This window comes from Notolepis coatsorum (assembly GCF_963971535.1).
Source record: "Notolepis coatsorum genome assembly, chromosome: 4".
Classification (NCBI taxonomy): Eukaryota; Metazoa; Chordata; class Actinopteri; order Aulopiformes; family Paralepididae; genus Notolepis; species Notolepis coatsorum.
The window spans coordinates 95,918,363-95,938,227 of record NC_140168.1 but is presented as its reverse complement, the minus strand read 5'-3'; the positions used below and the strand labels follow the sequence as shown (position 1 = coordinate 95,938,227).

Genomic DNA, 19,865 nt, shown 5'->3' with positions numbered 1-19,865 from the left:
AACACACCACCCTGCTCATTATGTTTCTATCTTTTCAACAATTTTGCACAACGTCCTTGAATCTTTGTAACATGTTTGTTAAAGTTTATTTTATTTTATTTTGCAAAGAAACAAAAGTCTAAATGTCATTGTAATAATTTATTCTTCGGCACCGCTTCTCTTGTATTGAACAGTGTTTTTGGTTGCTGTAGCAACACCTTTTTAAATGCATTATTTCACTCCCTGCTCCACACAGAGTAAAGAGATAATAATAAACACTTAGGTCGACTGTCCCTGGCTGCACAAGCTGATCCATGAATTAACCCTTTCATTGCCACAATACAGAAGGTTAACCCGTCCACTGCCACACGACAAAGGGTTAACCCTTTAACAACCACACTACAGAAGGTTAACCCTTTCACTACCCCACTACAGACGGTTAACCCTTTCACTGCAACAATACAGAATGTTAACCCTTTCACTACCACACTACAGAAGGGTTAACCATTTCACTACCACACTACAGAAGGGTTAACCCTTTCACTGTGACAATACAGACGGTTAACCCTTTCACGGTTAACCTGTAGTGTGGTAGTGAAACTTGGTTAAAGCTAACTATTGCTTGTGTCCTCCTTGTGACATCACCAAGGAAACTCCTTCTGAAGAGCTTGTTTAGGATTGTCAAATCTAAACTTAAAAAAAACGTCTGACCCTGACGCGTGAACACTTAAGGCAACCAACATGCACTTCCGCGTTTCTCTGACGCGCTCCTCAGAGGCAGGAATACTAAGCTCCCCCTTAAAGCCCAACTTGCAGGTTAAACCCTACTCTGCAATTATGGGTAGTTTACATCATTGGTATCTAATTTAATTATTTATTTATTTCCATTTGACGCCGGAAATTTCACTCGGAAATGGTTAAAAAGGTCCATGCACGAATAACATGCACGAGCAAATCTAAAAGCTTATCAGACGCTAGCACGGCCGTGACGTCACTTCAGGAAACATATGCCTTATGCCCGTCCGGGTCATAGTACTACTCGATAATTGGCGCTGGCTAACGTTAGCATTATGTCTACTGTCGTGAACCATTTGAGATCGGGGCATGTAGAGGAGTTTGGGGAACGAGTAAAATCATGTGCAGGTCCTCTTCTCAGACCTGTGTGGCAAAGCACTGCACACGCATCATGCAAGCTACACGTCGCTGCATGTTGATCAATGGTGGCCCACTCGGTGCATCACAGTGGGCTACTATTGTGCTAACAACGTGCCGCGGCGTCCGGCTTGTCGGCCGGCATGAGTGCTCGATTTGGGGTGGTTCTCTCCTCTTTGTGTGCCCCCGTTCTCGCGGGTGTCCTGCCGGGGAGCTTGTGGATGCGACAACAGCGGCGGCCGTAGGGTGTTTCAGCCTGTAGCGTTAGTTAGCTCATAGCTATCGTGTACCACTAGCGTTACGGCGGGCTCGAGCACCCTACGGCTGCCGCCGTTGTCGCGTCCATGGGCCCCTCGGCGGGGTACCCGTGGGGGCGGGGGTGTACAGAGAGGAGAGAACCATTTTGTGTCGGGCGTTCATGCCGGCCAGCGAGCCGGACGTCGGGATATGTTGTTAGCACAATAGCTACCAAGCTAAGCTATGTTAGCTTCTAACGGTGTACACAATATGTACAACGACACAATGATTTACATTATTACAAATATGGTAACGTGGTTGTGGCTTTTACAAATAGTGGTTAGCTTTAGAGATGGATGGCTATGATCACGGAGCAATAGTGTTGTTAGGTGAAACAGATACATTTTCATTCGGCTAGTAGTAGCAAGGCTCTCTGCCTGCAGTGCCTGCCACTAGCTGTGTGTGACTCTCAGAGCCCCCTGGTGCCCTGCACCTGTTGTGACGACATCATTTCGATTACACGCGCACGTTATGAACCATTGATTAAAATATCCACGTGCGTGGTGATTGTGTTGGGCAGACAAAATGTTTGATAAAAACGCTAAAACTGGGTCAATTTCAATAAAATTTTTTTCCTTCTTCATGAAAGTCACCGTTGGCCTAGTCCACATTGTTGATTGAACAAAAATACAACATGCAAGTTGGCCTTTAAGCTCCAGGAGAGAGGAGAGAGGCTGAAAACCTGCAGTTCTTGCCCGACTGATGGGAGCCGAATCCCGGATCCGATTTTTTCTGATGAATACCCCCAAAACATGGAGGTCCCGAACGCATGGAAGTATTGATTGCGCCGTAACGAATCATCACACAGCATGTAGTCACTGTCTGTTGTTGTAGCCACCGGGTAAATCGCGATTTTTTTATTTGTTTGTCATGACAAACCAATTACATAATCCAACATATATGTAAAGGCACAACATATTCCAGTTAACGGTATCTTTTTTTAATGATTCGTTACGGCGCAATTAATACTTCCATGCATTCGGGACCTCCATGTTTTGTGGGTATTCATCAGAAGAATCCGATCCGGGATTCGGCTCCCATCAGTCGGGCAAGAACTGCGGGTTTTCAGCCTCTCTCCTCTCTCCTGGAGCTTAGCGCTCGGCCAATCAGAGAAACGCAGAAGGCGCTCGGCCAATCAGAGAAACGCGGAAGTGCATGTTGGTTGCCTTAAGTGTTCACGCGACCCTGACCCCCAGCCAGCACCACTATCACAGTACCATTGGGAGAACACACACACACACACACACACACACACACACGCACACGCACTCTACAGCGAATGTGTAAATCGGTGAATGTCGATGAATATCATGTGTCATTGTAAATCATTGTTGTGAATTGATGCTGCTTTGTACATGTGTGATTTGGGATATTTGTGTGTGTGTGTATATATATATATATATATATATATATATATATATATATATATATATATTATATTTATAACTTTGTTTTAACATTTTGCACTGATGGTGCTTGGTCAAGTTCAGTTCCTCCAGGTGAACACCAGGTGGCTGGGAGGTGGAGCGAACATGAGGCCCTTCAGAAGGTTAACCCTTTAACTACCACACTACAGAAGGTTAACCCTTTCACTACCACACTACAGAAGGTTAACCCTTTAACTGCCACACTACAGAAGGTTAACCCTTTAACTGCCACACTACAGAAGGTTAACAATTTCACGGCCACACTACAGAAGGTTAACCATTTCACTACCACACTACAGACAGTTAAGTTAGAAAAGGTCTCATGGAGAGAGAATTTATCATTTTGAATGAATTGGCACCATGAAAACAACATACACAATATTGCATACTGTATCGATGTAATTTGTACTCTTAAAAACACAACACTGTCAAAAACTGTTGTATTGTGATGTGGCGCTTTGGACCGTATCGCCCCGCCCTGCTTCCACACGCGCCCAGCTGGTTCACCTGCACAGATCCCAGACCAGTCTGCATGTGGAATGTGGCCTGGCACCCTTTCCTCACATAATCCCCGTTCAAAAACTGTTTTATCTGGCAGTATTCCATTTTTCCTCCCTGTGGTAGATATCGTTTTCAGTTTGAATACCTCTCTCTGGCGGTTTTCATATCTGGTGGCGGAGGCTCCTTCTCCACCACTCCCGGCCGCTCCACTCTCTTTTCCGCGACGCACAGCGGAGGGTGGGGATCACAAAAGTCACTCTTGTATTTTTATATACAATAAAAGCTATTTTGTTATCAAAATCGAGATTGTTTTATGTATTTATTATTATTATCATTATTTTTAGATTATCTCTCCCTTTTATTCGATTGCAGATGTCTTGGTCGCAATTAACAAGTATTTGTGATGGATTGATTGATTGATTGAAGATATTAACAGATTGCAGAATGGGTACAATACAGTACGGCTCAATACACAATTGTTAAGGGGATGCAGACCAGAGAAAGACTTTCGTCTTGTTTCTCATTAACAATCCAACACCAACATTATGGGAAATGCGCTTACCGCCTTCTCCAGTCAGACAAGAAGATGGATACCAATTACCTCTATGTGCGTCCAGTAGAGAGCTATCCAGCTGCATGCTAGCCTAGTTTAGCACAAATTAATGGAATAAGGATCAGCTAGCCTGGCTTAGAAATCTGGGAGAGGTTGTTTTTGGCCAACAACTAGGCTAGCTGCATGGTCCGTATCCGCTTCCATTCATTTGGCATGTTCCTTTAAATGACCACACCTCAGGCTCTGCCAAGAGAGGACTGGAGAAATTCACACTCTCAGTATAATTAGTTATATTATATAGCTATATATATTATATCACCTATGTATACTGTATAGGCCTACATTATAGCTATATAGTAATTTATTATAGTGTGCATATCTGCAGACCTCTTGACAGAGCCTGAGGTGTGGCCAGCAATAGCAACCCGTCCCTATTACACACTCAACTCCAAGCCACACATCAGACAAAAACAAAAAATGCAAACAAAATGTCGCTGTTTGACTGCATTGCAGATTCTACCTTTAAATGTAGTCTTTGATTTCTATTATCATCTAAAATCAGACCCCCAAACGAACCAGCTACACACAGCAGAAGTTACAATAAATGTCCACTAGATGGAGGCAGGGTTGTTACCCTCCCACATCAAGTATGCGATGAGGGACCACGGGATAATGCTGATTGTATTATTGAATCAATTGTTTTATTTGTTTATCAGATGATAATGGCTAATTTCAGGAACAAGAGAGCGGTAGAGATTGACTAGATATCTAATATAGACCCTTTATACCAGAAAACTGACAAATGTTTCGCCCTCTTGCTTAATTGAAGAGTTTCTTCATAGTGTGATTGTACTTATATGGTGGGCAGTGCAGCTGGCCTGGTGGACGGATATCGCACCATTCAAAAACTTCCTGTCGTTCTTCTCGCCTCGCAAGTCGCAACTCATGACAGTTTGCATCACTTCCCACGGTTCTCGGCACTTATTCTGCCGGTAGTGCGGTAGTTGTTGCCACGGTATTGGGTGAATACTTCATTGGCGGGGAAGAAGAACACTGATAACGGTGTGTGGACCGTCCTGGATACGCGCCGTGGATTCCAACTCCAACCGGATAGAGCGCGCGCTCACATCCTCTCCTCCGTGGAGCTGCACCCCGTCCCGCGAGCCCCAGACCACTGTCCCGCGAGCCCCAGACCACCGCCCCGCGAGCCCCAGACCACCGCCCCGCGAGCCCCAGACCACCGCCCCGCGAGCCCCAGCCCACCGCCCCGCGAGTCCCAGACCACCGCCCCGCGAGCCCCAGACCACCGCCCCGCGAGCCCCAGGCCACCGCCCCGCGAGTCCCAGGCCACCGTCCCGCGAGCCCCAGACCACCGCCCCGCGAGCCCCAGACCACCGCCCCGCGAGCCCCAGGCCACCGTTCCGCGAGACTTGTTTCCCGTGCGCCTAAAATTCGACCTGGTGACGTCCCGTGGGATAACGGGTCACCACTCACCTACATGGTTTCAGGTAAGTCTACTTGCTCGGCTGTAGTAGTGTATAGTTATAGTAAACTGAATATTGCTGATGTTACAATCGATATTTATTATTGATGTCTGATCAGTTTTCTTTTGAGAGAACCGTAATTATATTTCCTAAATAGAGGTCAATAGCCTACTACTTTATGGGGAAAGAAAAAAATATATATGGACAAAATAATTGGTCTATTTTATTTTCTCTGTATTGTATTTTAGGGTATGTTTTTTACACAGTCGTGTGGATGAATTGGGAAAGCTGATTATGCTCTTATTGTATCCACTGTAGTCTGACAACAGTGTATAATATAGGCACAGGTCGTTTTGTGACAAGATAAGCGTCTTTGAGCACCTGGAAAAGCGCTATATAAAATAGATATTATTATTATTATTAAGATGAGCAGAAAGGTGTCCCCAACTAAACAGAAAATAAGCTTTAAAACAACTTTGCCCCCCCCTCCACCAACCGGCACCCTGTCTGTCTGCGTCTCCATCGGGACAACTCGCCAGCCAGGGCCACAGGGCTCCCTGACACTGTCATGTATGTTGTGTATGTTGTGTATGTCATAAATGTCACTATGAATTGAAAATGGGGGACCCTGATGTAAACAAGACGAAAGTCTTTATCTGGTCTGCATCCCCTTAACAATTGTGTGTATTGACTGAGCCGTACTGTATTGTACCCATTCTGCAATCTGTTAAATAAAGTTTTCATTCATTCATTCATTCATTCATTCATTCATTCATTCATTCATTCATTCATTCATTCATTCATTCATTCACACACTGTGACTTGAATAATATATCGAAACTGCGTTAATTTAGTTACACTTGTCCGTTGGGCAAGTCTGGAGACTTGTAGATGTTTACTAAAGAGGGAAGTTTGGGGCAGTGGCGCGTGAGAAAGTGCACACAGAAGCACCGACACTTCCCCTCTTTTTGCTATAGCTTTACCACAGGGAACTGTTTAGACATCGAAGTGTCATTACCCAGAAATACACAAGTTAACACAACAGAGCAACGTGCAGTTAACGAAACATAACGCAAGAGGGGAACTTCTCAACTGGTGGTCAGTAGCGTGAAAAGCCCATGCAGCTCACACCGTCCCCACCCTCACACACCAAATGCCCTTTTTGTATCACAAAGAGTATACTGTATTTGTAAATCTGGTATGTCATAAATGTCTAGATGTAGCAGTGTTGAAGTTAGAGGTTCTATTTATAGGATTGTTAGTAACTGTCTAACTGCATATATAACTGTTTCCACTAGAGGGCGCTCTAGGTGGAGCCACTCAAGATACCACCAGGTGGCGAGTATAAATAGAGATGTCTCCTCCCCCTCTACCTCTTTCTCCACCAGCCTCTCAGTGAGAGGAGAACTCATGTGCTGCTGCTCATACCATGTGAATGAATAAACCACGCCGCTTAAAGGCTAAAGATAGAAACCATGCCTCTTGACCGCGTTATTGTCGCCCCATAGCCAGATTCTGGCAACAGGTTATGGGCCCAGATCACGCCGGGGCGAAATAATAAGGGTAGCAGCAAGTTTAGCTGAAGTATAGGCTAGGTTAGCGCCGGAAGCACCGTGTGGCTAGACGCTAGGCCAACAAGAGCTAAAGCTACGCCTACCATCAACCAAGAGGATGGCGACCAAGGGAAGGAGCAAATGGCCCTCATTCAATGGAAAAGCAGAGGACTACGAGCTCTGGGAAGAGCGCATGTTATGCTGCATGCACGGTGCGGGACTGAAGGCGACGATCTTGACGGCGGAAGAGCAAGCCCTGGACGACCAGCTTAACGCAGATGCGTACTGTGAGTTAGCGCCACTGCTCGACGACACCAGCTTGGGGCTGATATTCCGCGACACTAAAGACAAAGGCAGAGAAAGCCTGGAGGTGTTGAGAGAGCATTACATCGGGCGAGGAAGACCCTGAGTCGTGGCCCTCTACATAACACTAACGGGACTGAGGAAGGGGCACACGATACGGTGACCGAATACGTCATCAGAGCTGAGCAGTCCATGACGGCATTGAAGAGTGCAGGAGAAGCACCAATCGATGGGCTAATGATGGCGATGGTGATGAGGAGACTACCGGAGCTGTACAAACCGTTCACACTCCTGGTAACACACGGTTCAGCGGACATGACGCTGGGACAGTTCAAGGCCAAGTTAAGAAACTTCAAGGCCTCAGAAGATACCCACCCAGCCGCCGCGGAGGCGGGAGAGAGGGTGCTGAAGGCCCGAGCGACGCCAAGGGAGAGGACCAGGACCACGGCGGAACTGGCGTGTTGGCGATGCGGAGAGAAAGGCCAACGGAGAGGCGACTGCACAAAGACTGTCTGGTGTAGCTTCTGCAAATCCACGGGGGAAAACAGACAGAGCGTGCATGAAGAAACACGACCAGAGCGCGCGATACGCGCATGGACAAGATGATGGCCATGGACGAGACGGCGGCCATGGACGAGATGGCGGCTACGGATAAGATGGCGGCTATGGACAAAATGGCGGCAGCGGACACGATGGAGGCGACGGTCGACGTAAGACGGATTGAGACGACGCCCGGATAATAACGGGACAAGAAGACTTTGCATTCGGGGCGCGGACAGAAAAAGTAAAGGTACCACTTGCACTAGTTAACACGGATCTAGCCGGTCCAGTAAGCAACGAGTCCATAGGAGGCTTTAGATATGTACAGTCTTTTACAGATGTGTGCACAGGAGCAGTGTTTGTTTACTTTCTCAAAGCAAAGAGTGACACACTCCAGGCCATGGAGAAATTCCTGGCAGACGTAGCCCCTTATGGTAACGTAGGATGCTTGAGGTCCGACAACAAAACCGAGTTCACAAACAGAGAGTTCCAATCACTGTTGAGAAGGTACAAGATAAGACACGAGACGTCATGTCCATATCCCCCACACCAGAACGGAGTGGCAGAGAGGAAATGGCGCACCCTTTTCGAAATGGCTAGGTGTAAGCTAGTAGACAGTAACTTACCTAAGAGCCTATGGCATTATGCGGTGCAAGAAGCCGCTTACACCAGAAACAGGTGCTTTAATAAGCACACGGGCACCACCCCGTATACAGCACTGACAGGAAAGAAGTGTAATCTAGCTAGAATGCACCGATTTGGATCAGTGTGTTATGCGTACCTGCAGGACAGGGGAAAGCCCGAGTCCAGATGTGTAAAAGGACTCTTTGTAGGGCACGACAAGGGAAGCCCCGCTTTCCTAGTTTATCATCCCGGTAAAGGGAGAGTGCAGAAACACATGCTAGTCAAGTTTGTCACAAAGACAACATGTGAGAGCGAGACACAGACAGAGGAGCCAGAGCTGGACTCCAGAGTAAGGTGTGTAGAAACAGAGACACATCAGCCCAGTGTACTTAGCACGGTCGTGCAGGCAGACAGTCAGCCACCCCCAGAGGGCGATGACGAGGAGCACCCGAGGGTGACGTCAAGTGCCCCAAGCAGTGGGAGGTATCCCTCAAGGGAACACAAACCCCCAAAGTCAAGGACTTTGTCAAGGTCAAGGGGTCAAGGACTACAGCCCCCATAGCATCGACGGGGCACCGGTTGAGAGAGTCAACAGCTTTAAGTACCTCGGAGCCTACATATCCGAGGACTTGACATGGACCACACACATTGACAGTGTTGTGAAGAAGGCACGACAACGCCTCTACTTCCTCAGGCGCCTAAGGAAGTTCCAAGTCAGTCAGAAGATCCTTAAGAACTTCTACTCATGTACAATAGAGAGCATCTTGACTGGCAACATCACCTCCTGGTTTGGGAATAGCACTGCACAAGACCGAAGCAGACTACAAAGAGTGACACGTTCAGCCGAACGCACAATTGGAGGGGGGCTCCCCACCCTCCAGAACATTTACAACAAGCGTTGCAAGGGCAAGGCTAAGAGAATCATTAAAGACTCCAGTCACCCGAACAACTGCCTCTTTGAACTGCTGCGGTCAGGCAAGCGATACCGGAGTCTCAAGGCAAGCACAGAAAGACTCAGAAGAAGCTTCTATCCCCAGGCCATCAGACTGCTAAACGAACAATGAACACTACACAACAACAACCACCAAACGCACATAGCACACACATCCACACGCACACACTCACTTTAAACAGACACACTGTAGCACCCACTCCACACACTTTATAGCACACACCCACTTTAAACAAACACACTGTAGCACCCACTCCCCACACTTTATATTTATTGATGAAGGATTGCACTACAACTCGTACACCTTACTGTAAATTGTACCTAAATTGTACCTCATCCCATTTCTGCTTTGCACTATATAGTACTGTACACTGTACACTGTACACTGCATAGTATTGTATATTATATGGTAACTCAGAACATTGTACATATGTCTATACCGAACACTGTGACCTCATTTTCTTCTTCTAAATTACATGCTATACTATGTTATTTGATACTATCTTGTCTAGCACAGTCTCTGGAGCGTAACAGTAAGAAGCATTTTGTATGAAAGTATTCTGTACTTCTGTATGACAACTATTAAAGAAACTTGAAACTTGAAACTTGAGTTTCTGACAGACTATGCCCGGAAAGGGAGTGACGAGGATGATTACACTTACCACCGTTGCTTACTGCCAGTGGGGTACCCCCGACCTTTAAAGAGGCCACAGTGTCCCCCGAATCAAGTAAATGGGAGAGAGCAAGGGATGAGGAGATGAGGTCCCTAGAGGACAACCACACCTTGCTCCAGCCAAGTTACCAGAGGGCAGACAGACAGTGGGAGGGAAATGGGTGTATTCAACCAAGTTACCAGAGGGCAGATAGACAGTGGGAGGGAAATGGGTGTATTCAATCCAGGAAGGTATTGAAGGCCACGACAGATACAAAGTATGGTTTGTAGCTAATTGCTTAAATGCTGAAGGAGGGTACTCCATGTTTAAATACTGAAGGAGGGTGGCTACACTGCTTAAATGCAGGAGGAGGATACTCCAGGTTTAAATACGGGAGGAGTAGAATCCAGGTTTAAATACCTGAGTGGATTCCATGTTTAAATACAGAAATGGATCCTATGTTTAATTCCATGTTTAAATACAGAAATGGATCCCATGTTTAAATACAGAGGTGGATGATTTACCATGTTCTAAATGATTTAATTATGTGGAAAAGATCCTGAGATGTTTTGACTGATGTAAGAGATGTATAGAGAAGCTGTGGGTAGCCTCATTTGTTAGACAACCTTTACTCGCCCTGACCTATGTTTTGTAGTGAGTAAAAATTGTCACAGTATTTTGCTGACCCCACAGAGAAGCATTGAACTACGTCAAAAAGTTTTTCGTTATCCCAAAGGTGCAGCAGACGAACAGCTGTGTTTCAGAAAGGGCAGCAAGGGTTTAGGACTTAAAGCCCACAGTGATACTATCAACCTGTGAAGCTGAGTGTATGTTTCTAGCTATGACAATGCAGGAATGTGTTTATCTAGAACAACTACTCGAAGTGATGGACACCTATGTATATATGAAAATGTGTTTATCTAGAACAACTGCTCGAAGTGATGAACACCTATGTATATATGAAGACTGTTGTTTATGAGGGCAACCAGGGAACCATTGTGATTGCTAGGAACCCAGTGTGCCGACATAGATGTAAACATGTTGATATAGAATATCATCTCATCAGATCTGTCATCAGAGAAGAAAGAATGACACTGATTTATTGTCCAAACGGACGACATGGTAGCAGACATTATGAGGAAACCTGTTCCAAATTGAAATTGAAGAGATTTGCTGAGGTCATGTTTAACTTGTAAATATTGACTGCCATACTCTTTTGATGTTTTGGATTGTATTATTTCCTTTGTAAAATGTTTTTCGGAGAAGTTATCCAGTATGCTAATATAACCCTAAGTGGGAGTGTTGAAGTTAGAGGTTCTATGTAGTAGGGATGCCCCGATCACGTTTTTTGCCACCGATACCGATTTCCGATCGTCGTGAGCCATATCGGCCGATACCGATCCGATACCGATCGTTTTTGATTAAAAAGAAATTAAAAAATTTTATATAAAAAGTTTTTTTTTTTTTTTTTTTTAATAATACAATATATATATTATATAATTAGACTTGTAGTTGTATTATCTGCGAGACATCGCCACCACGCAACAAGTCAAAATGCTCGCTATCTGCAAACAGCTCCACTGTCTGTGTGTATTCTCCGGCGGTGCAGCGGGACCCTATTGGTAACGTTATGCTTTGGTCATTTCACATTCAGCAAGCCCTCAGCTCGAATACGCATTCAATCAATGTTATAAGACATTGATATCAGGAGCTATCTGTAGCTACTGCTAGCCGGCTAGATGACGTTAAGACAACTATTTAGTTCAATCGGACATTTCGTTTTGAACCGTGAACTAACGCAAGCTAACGCAAGCTAACGGAGATATCAACATGGGCTACTGGACTTCCTGGGGCATTTGTTGATATCCGGAGCTATCAGTAGCTAGCCGGCTAAATACCGTTAGACAATGCCTACTAAAAGTGAATAGTTGACTGGGTAATTTTGTTTAAACAGTAACGATAGCTAGGTAGCTAACGTTAGCTCAGGTCGAATGCACTATCTAGACTCAGCAGAGGAGGTCCGCCTCCGTGTTTACAAACTCTACACGGGTACGGGCGGGGCTAGGGAGGAGGAGCAGTTTGCAGGTCCTGTGCGTCTGAGACAAGCAAGTGAGATATCCACTTGATCAGTTTCCGCGATCGGCGAATATGACTAATTATCGGAATTCCCCGATCGCATATTTATACTGATTATCGGCCGATAACGATCGGGGGCCGATCGATCGGGGCATCCCTACTATGTAGGATTGTTAGTAACTGTCTAACTGCATATATAACTGTGTCCACTAGAGGGCGCTCTAGGCGGAGCCACTCAAGATACCACCAGGTGGCCAGTATAAATAGAGATGACTCCTCCCCCTCTACCTCTTTCTCCACCAGCCTCTCAGTGAGAGGAGAACTCATGTGCTGCTGCTCATACCATGTGAATGAATAAACCACGCCGCTTAAAGGCTAAAGATAGAAACCATGCCTCTTGACCACGTTATTGTCGCCCCATAGCCAGATTCTGTCAACAAGCAGTACTGTCTATTTGTATGTCATAAATGTTACGATGAATTGAAAATGGGGGACCCTGATGTAAACAAGACGAAAGTCTTTCTCTGGGCCCCGTTCCCCGTACCTGGATAACTGAGTTAGCCGGATAACTTTCGGTTAAGTCTGACTTAAGCCGGACTTTCCGGCTCCCCGTACCTGGATTTTCCAAATCACCATGACAACAGATCCAAAAGTTTGAGCCTGGTCGAAAGCAGGGTTTAAGTTCAAGTTAGCCGGATCAACCATCGCCACGCCCCGCAAAGGAGTGACAGCGCGTTTCCTGAAATTATTCCCACAGTCTAGGATCTGCGTTATACCATTCTGAATTACGTTTTTGTGCTCCATTCTTCCAGAGGGGTCGTTTGAAATGTAAAATAGACCCAAAATGCTGATACTAAATTCACTTTGTCCTAAATAATGCACGTTATATACCGTGGCACTCGCTCGGTGCAACAACAACAAAATAAAGAATATTCTAAACACGGGTCTCTCGTTCATTAATGTATAAACAATGAATTTATCCCATCTGGCACAGTGGCTCAGCGGTAGTGCTCAATCCTGGCAACCCAGCGACCGGTGTTCGAAACCCCGTGTTTCCAATATAATTTTTTTTTATATAATATTAATTATTATACGCAAAGGTAGCCTGGTTTTAAGTTAAAATATTATAAATCTACATGCATTGAGGATGTCATTCTTTATATAGCTCTCAACGTGCACCAAATTGAATTATTCCTATATTGCAAAACCGGTCGTCTGCGTGAAAGTCAAAAGAAGAACCCGTTACACCACAGAGAAGATAAGTAAAAGATCGACCATACATCAATCAATGGGTAAGGGAGCCGTATCGTTATTCTGTATAACAGTTTTACTAATTATTTTCGCTAGCAAGATCTCATTTGATTATTCAATCCAGCAGGCAAGTTTAAAGAAATATAATCTGATTGATTGAGGTAATGAGGGACTTAAAGTTAGCCTATAGATAACGCATTTAACTTGTCGGCGAGGCGATTGAGCCGTACTGCAATATGTTACTAAAGTTTTAAATCAATTAATCAATCAATGCCGCTAGAGAATCAGGATCTCTGCTCTCGACACTTGCTGCCTTCTCGGCTGAGGCGGGCACGCGCATTTATCCTGGGTCTCAAGTCTGGCTTGAGTTAACGAGACTGAATCCACCTTCGAGGAACAGGAAAATCCCGGCTTCAAACATCGGGTTAACTGAAGCTGGATAATGACATCTTGATCGACTTAGTTGAACCAGGTACGGGGAACGGGGCCCTGGTCTGCATCCCCTTAACAATTGTGTGTATTGAGCTTTATACAACGGCATGCAAATTTCTCGATTCTGATTGGCTGAAACAGTCCATTTACACGTATGTATAGGGACCATTCCACGCTCCTGGTCCCAGGACCCGCCCACAACCGAATAACATCACTCCGCGTCTCCGCCGTGCGGATTCTTCGGAGAAAACAAGATGGCGGACAATAATCTTTAACAAATGGATATGTTGATAGCGTCATAACGACTAAATATAAAGCGATTCTGTCACGGCGAATGTCTTAGTCCTTTAAACAATGTTGGATGATGTAATTGATGGGTCATGAGTCATTGTAGAACAAAAGAAAAATCGCGGATTGATTGATTGATTATTTGCAATTTTATTTTAAATGTCTTCTTCCTTCCCCCTGACTGCAGCGCTCACTCTCACACTGTCCGACGCTGGCGTACCCACCCCCCCCCCCCCCCCACACACACACACACACACACACACACACACACATACACATTCACATATACACACACACACACACACACACACACTCCTGTCTGCAACGGCGGGGAGAGTCAGACTGAGAGAGAAGCAGCTGAGTGCTGTGCTGTTTTAAGTGAGCATGGTCTATTGAATTGATTGATTGGTTGATTGCTAATTGTATTACTGTATGCCTGGTTTCCAACTGGTTAAGTTTAGGCCCTCTAAAGTAGGTTTAAAAAAATAAATAAAAAAATAGGGCGAAGAAAACTTTTTTTCCCTATAGGGCAAAGAAAACTTTTTAATTTGTTTTACCTACTTTCTATAGAAGCATCTAAGAATGAAGTTCTATAGAAAGTAGGTCTGCATACCATTAACAATTGTGTGTATTGAGCCGTACTGTATTGTACCCATTCTGCATCTGGTAATAAAATGTTCAATCAATCATTCCAATAACACACAGTTGGATGTGTTAGTTTGTTGGATCCGTTGGATGCACTTCCGAGCTGCTTCCACATGAGGCAACTTCTCTCAATCATTCCAATAACACACAGTTGGATGTGTTAGTTGGTTGGATGCACTTCCGAGCTGCTTCCACATGAGGCAACTTCTCTCAATCATTCCAATTGTTATGGTTTGTAACCGACCCCAATCGCACAACACAAGACAGGTATGATGGTTTGCCAAGAAACAGATATTTATTTAGAACAGGGAAAAAGGGCACTGTCCCTTTAAGGGAGAAAACACAAAACACTGGAATAACACAAGAGGGGAAGGAAAAGTGCCTTTAAGAGGCGGGCAGGAAAAGGGAACACTATGGGAAGGTAAGGGAACGCCTAAGGGAAGGTTAAGGGAACGCCTAGGGAAACAGAGGAACTAGAGACTAGGAGAACTAGGGAAAGAGGACTAGGGACTAGGAGAACTAGGGATAGAGGACTAGGGACTAGGTGGAACTAGAAGGGGAGAACTTGGGACAGAGGGGACTGAGGCCCGCGGAGGCGGGCTGGGGAACAGGGAGGAACTGGGGACAGAGAACCGCGGAGGCGGGCTGGGGACAGGGAGGAACTGGGGACTGGTGGGAAAACATCTGGGCCGCTCTGCAGAACAGAGGAGAGGGTTAATATTCAAAGGGAACAAACAGAGCAGATGCAGAACAGTCCAAATAACAAAGTAACAAAGTAAATACTATCTTCGTGTGAACAAACACACAGTGGGAGATGAAATGTCCAAAATAATATCCACGAGAGAACAAAACAGAGTGGGAGATGAAATGTCCAAACTAAATAACTAAGTGAGAACTAAAGGAGGCAATACGCTGGGTGAGTGACATCACAATCAAAACTCACCCAGGCGTATGCGTAATGGTGCAGGAACAGCAGCGGGACGAGGGCAAGGGGCAATACGCTGAGTGAGTGACATCACAATCAAAACTCACCCAGGCGTATGCGTAAAGGTACAGGGACAGCAGCGGGAACGGGGGCAAGAGGCATTACGCTGAGTGAGTGACATCACAATCAAAACTCACCCAGGCGTATGCGTAAAGGTACAGGGACAGCAGCGGGAACGGGGGCAAGAGGCATTACGCTGAGTGAGTGACATCACAATCAAAAACTCACCCAGGCGTATGCGTAAAGGTACAGGGACAGCAGCGGGGCGAGGGCATCGCCACCGGGTGGCTGGCTGTCCGAGCCGAGGGACAGAGTGCTGGAACAGTGGCGGTGGCGAGGGTGTCGTCCACCGGGTAGCCGACTGTCGGAGCCGAGGAACATAGTGCGCGCCACACCTTGGTGTGCGCGTCGGAACAGTGGCGGTGGCGAGGGTGTCGTCCACCGGGTAGCCGCTGTCGGAGCCGAGGAACAGAGTGCGCGCCACACCTTGGTGTGCGCGTCGGAACAGTGGCGGTGGCGAGGGTGTCGTCCACCGGGTAGCCGCTGTCGGAGCCGAGGAACAGAGTGCGCGCCACACCTTGGTGTGCGCGTCGGAACAGTGGCGGTGGCGAGGGTGTCGTCAACACAAGACAGGTATGATGGTTTGCCAAGAAACAGATATTTATTTAGAACAGGGAAAAAGGGCACTGTCCCTTTAAGGGAGAAAACACAAAACACTGGAATAACACAAGAGGGGAAGGAAAAGTGCCTTTAAGAGGCGGGCAGGAAAAGGGAACACTATGGGAAGGTAAGGGAACGCCTAAGGGAAGGTTAAGGGAACGCCTAGGGAAACAGAGGAACTAGAGACTAGGAGAACTAGGGAAAGAGGACTAGGGACTAGGAGAACTAGGGATAGAGGACTAGGGACTAGGTGGAACTAGAAGGGGAGAACTTGGGACAGAGGGGACTGAGGCCCGCGGAGGCGGGCTGGGGAACAGGGAGGAACTGGGGACAGAGAACCGCGGAGGCGGGCTGGGGACAGGGAGGAACTGGGGACTGGTGGGAAAACATCTGGGCCGCTCTGCAGAACAGAGGAGAGGGTTAATATTCAAAGGGAACAAACAGAGCAGATGCAGAACAGTCCAAATAACAAAGTAACAAAGTAAATACTATCTTCGTGTGAACAAACACACAGTGGGAGATGAAATGTCCAAAATAATATCCACGAGAGAACAAAACAGAGTGGGAGATGAAATGTCCAAACTAAATAACTAAGTGAGAACTAAAGGAGGCAATACGCTGGGTGAGTGACATCACAATCAAAACTCACCCAGGCGTATGCGTAATGGTGCAGGAACAGCAGCGGGACGAGGGCAAGGGGCAATACGCTGAGTGAGTGACATCACAATCAAAACTCACCCAGGCGTATGCGTAAAGGTACAGGGACAGCAGCGGGAACGGGGGCAAGAGGCATTACGCTGAGTGAGTGACATCACAATCAAAACTCACCCAGGCGTATGCATAAAGGTACAGGGACAGCAGCGGGAACGGGGGCAAGAGGCATTACGCTGAGTGAGTGACATCACAATCAAAACTCACCCAGGCGTATGCGTAAAGGTTCAGGGACAGCAGCGGGAACGGGGGCAAAAAGCATTACGCTGAGTGAGTGACATCACAATCAAAACTCACCCAGGCGTATGCGTAAAGGTACAGGGACAGCAGCGGGAACGGGGGCAAGAGGCATTACGCTGAGTGAGTGACATCACAATCAAAAACTCACCCAGGCGTATGCGTAAAGGTACAGGGACAGCAGCGGGGCGAGGGCATCGCCACCGGGTGGCTGGCTGTCCGAGCCGAGGGACAGAGTGCTGGAACAGTGGCGGTGGCGAGGGTGTCGTCCACCGGGTAGCCGACTGTCGGAGCCGAGGAACATAGTGCGCGCCACACCTTGGTGTGCGCGTCGGAACAGTGGCGGTGGCGAGGGTGTCGTCCACCGGGTAGCCGCTGTCGGAGCCGAGGAACAGAGTGCGCGCCACACCTTGGTGTGCGCGTCGGAACAGTGGCGGTGGCGAGGGTGTCGTCCACCGGGTAGCCGCTGTCGGAGCCGAGGAACAGAGTGCGCGCCACACCTTGGTGTGCGCGTCGGAACAGTGGCGGTGGCGAGGGTGTCGTCCACCGGGTAGCCGCTGTCGGAGCCGAGGAACAGAGTGCGCGCCACACCTTGGTGTGCGCGTCGGAACAGTGGCGGTGGCGAGGGTGTCGTCCACCGGGTAGCCGCTGTCGGAACCGAGAGACGCATCTGGTGCGTCTGCGTGGAGGAGTGTGCCAAGCAGGAAGGTCTGGAAGATGCGCGTCGGCGCGCTGAGGTCTGGAGAGCGTGCCAAGCTCGAAGGTCTGGAAGATGCGCGTCTGTGCGCTGGTACGGAGGAGCGTGCCAAGCTCGAAGGTCTGGAAGATGCGCGTCTGTGCGCTGGTACGGAGGAGCGTGCCAAGCTCGAAGGTCTGAAGTGGAACACTGGAATACCTCCCGTAGAGGATTAGAGAGCGCAGTACAGTGTCTCCCTCCAGGCAAACGGCGGCAGGTGGCGAAGGCTTGAGCGCATCTGGCGCGCTGGTCTGGAGTGGAACACTGGAATACCTCCCGTAGAGAATTAGAGAGCGCAGTACAATGTCTCCCTCCAGGCAAACGGCGACAGGTGGCCAAAGCCCTTGAAGATGCGCGTTGCGCGCTGGTGACTGGAGAGCGTGCCAAGCCCTTGCAGATGCGCGTTGCGCGCTGGTGACTGGAGAGCGTGCCAAGCCCGAGGGTCCGGAAGATGCGCGTTGGTCTAGATGTGCGTCAGGACGAACAGCTGCGCTGGGGTCTGCAGTGGAACGCTGAGGTGCCTCCCGTGGAAGTTACAGGGAGCGCAGAACAGTCTCCTCCACAGGCTACGGCGACAGCAGACGAAGGCTGGAGCAAAACATCTCAAGGCTGGAGAAATCCATATACAGCATTGGTAGACCAGCGGATCTCCCGAAAGAGTCTAGATGTTAGAGAATATGACTCAGCATGAATACAACATGACCCCACGCCGAAACGAGGGGAAGAGCCCTCGTATTTAAAGCCCATAGGGGAACTAATTAGCCTGCCACCACAGGTGCGAGAGGTAATTGATAATAGTCCAGGTGTGGCCACTGAGAGTAAACGAGAGTAAAGAACGAGAGGGTGGGGGCTAGAGAGAGTGAGTGAGAAGGGAATTTCTAACAGTAGGCTTAAAGAAAACAGAGAAAAGGTGGTGAGCAGCGGGCAAAACCTCACACCAATAACACACAGTTGGATGTGTTAGTTGGTTGGATGCACTTCCGAGCTGCTTCCACATGGAGGCAAATTGTCTTTTTTGTTGTTGTGGGAACTACTTTTTCTGGCGGATGGTTTTTTCAATAAATCTTCGATTAATGTGTGTTTATTGTATAGCAATAAGGTTGGATGAATGTGGCAGTTGTATAAAAGCATTACACCACTTGCAGTCGTGATTTGTGAACAATAAACCATGCCTAGGGGGGTCTAACGACCACCCGTAGGCATGGTTTATTGTTCACAAACCACTCCTGCGCGTGATGTAATGCTTAAGTACTGTATTGTACCCATTCTGCAATATGTTCCCATTCTGCAATTTTCAATCAATCAATCAATCAATCAATCAATCAATCAATCAATCAATCAATCAATCTATCTATCTATCTATCTATCTATCTATCAATCAATCAATCAACCCCAAAAGACTGAGTCAAACAGGGCTGTGGTGGTTATCTAGTCGATTTGTTTGTTATAAGATAGACCAGAAGAAAGCTCTCAAACCACAGATATTAACACAGTTTGTGGCGACATTGTCGGTTGGTAATAGGCCTAGTTTGCCCAGGATGTGAAAGTGTCATGGGGTAGTTATAGCTACCTGTCACGGAGGACTGAAACCAAAGTCTGTGCCTGAAGTCTGGTCAAACTTTATGGTGCATAAGTATATGATACAAGTCTGTATTACAGACAATGTGTACTTAGAGGGGAAAGCATATTCCGTTAGCAAAATGGTCCCACGATAAAATCTATGCTTCAAATAATGTGTTCATCTATAGATTTACATTTACATTTACATTTAGTCATTTAGCTGACGCTTTTATCCAAAGCGACTTACAAGTTCTGTACGACAGGTC

The 19,865-nt window shown here is 47.1% G+C and overlaps 1 protein-coding gene across 1 annotated transcript in view; it reads left to right on the top strand.

The window, feature by feature from the left end:
- Nucleotides 1-4,881: 4,881 nt before the first annotated feature.
- Nucleotides 4,882-19,865, top strand: part of yrk (Yes-related kinase) — a gene marked incomplete at its 3' end in the record, with an annotated part of 79,204 nt that continues 64,220 nt past the window's right edge. Inside the window, exon 1 of the mRNA XM_084312039.1 lies at nucleotides 4,882-5,417. The remainder of the gene's footprint in view (nucleotides 5,418-19,865) is intronic.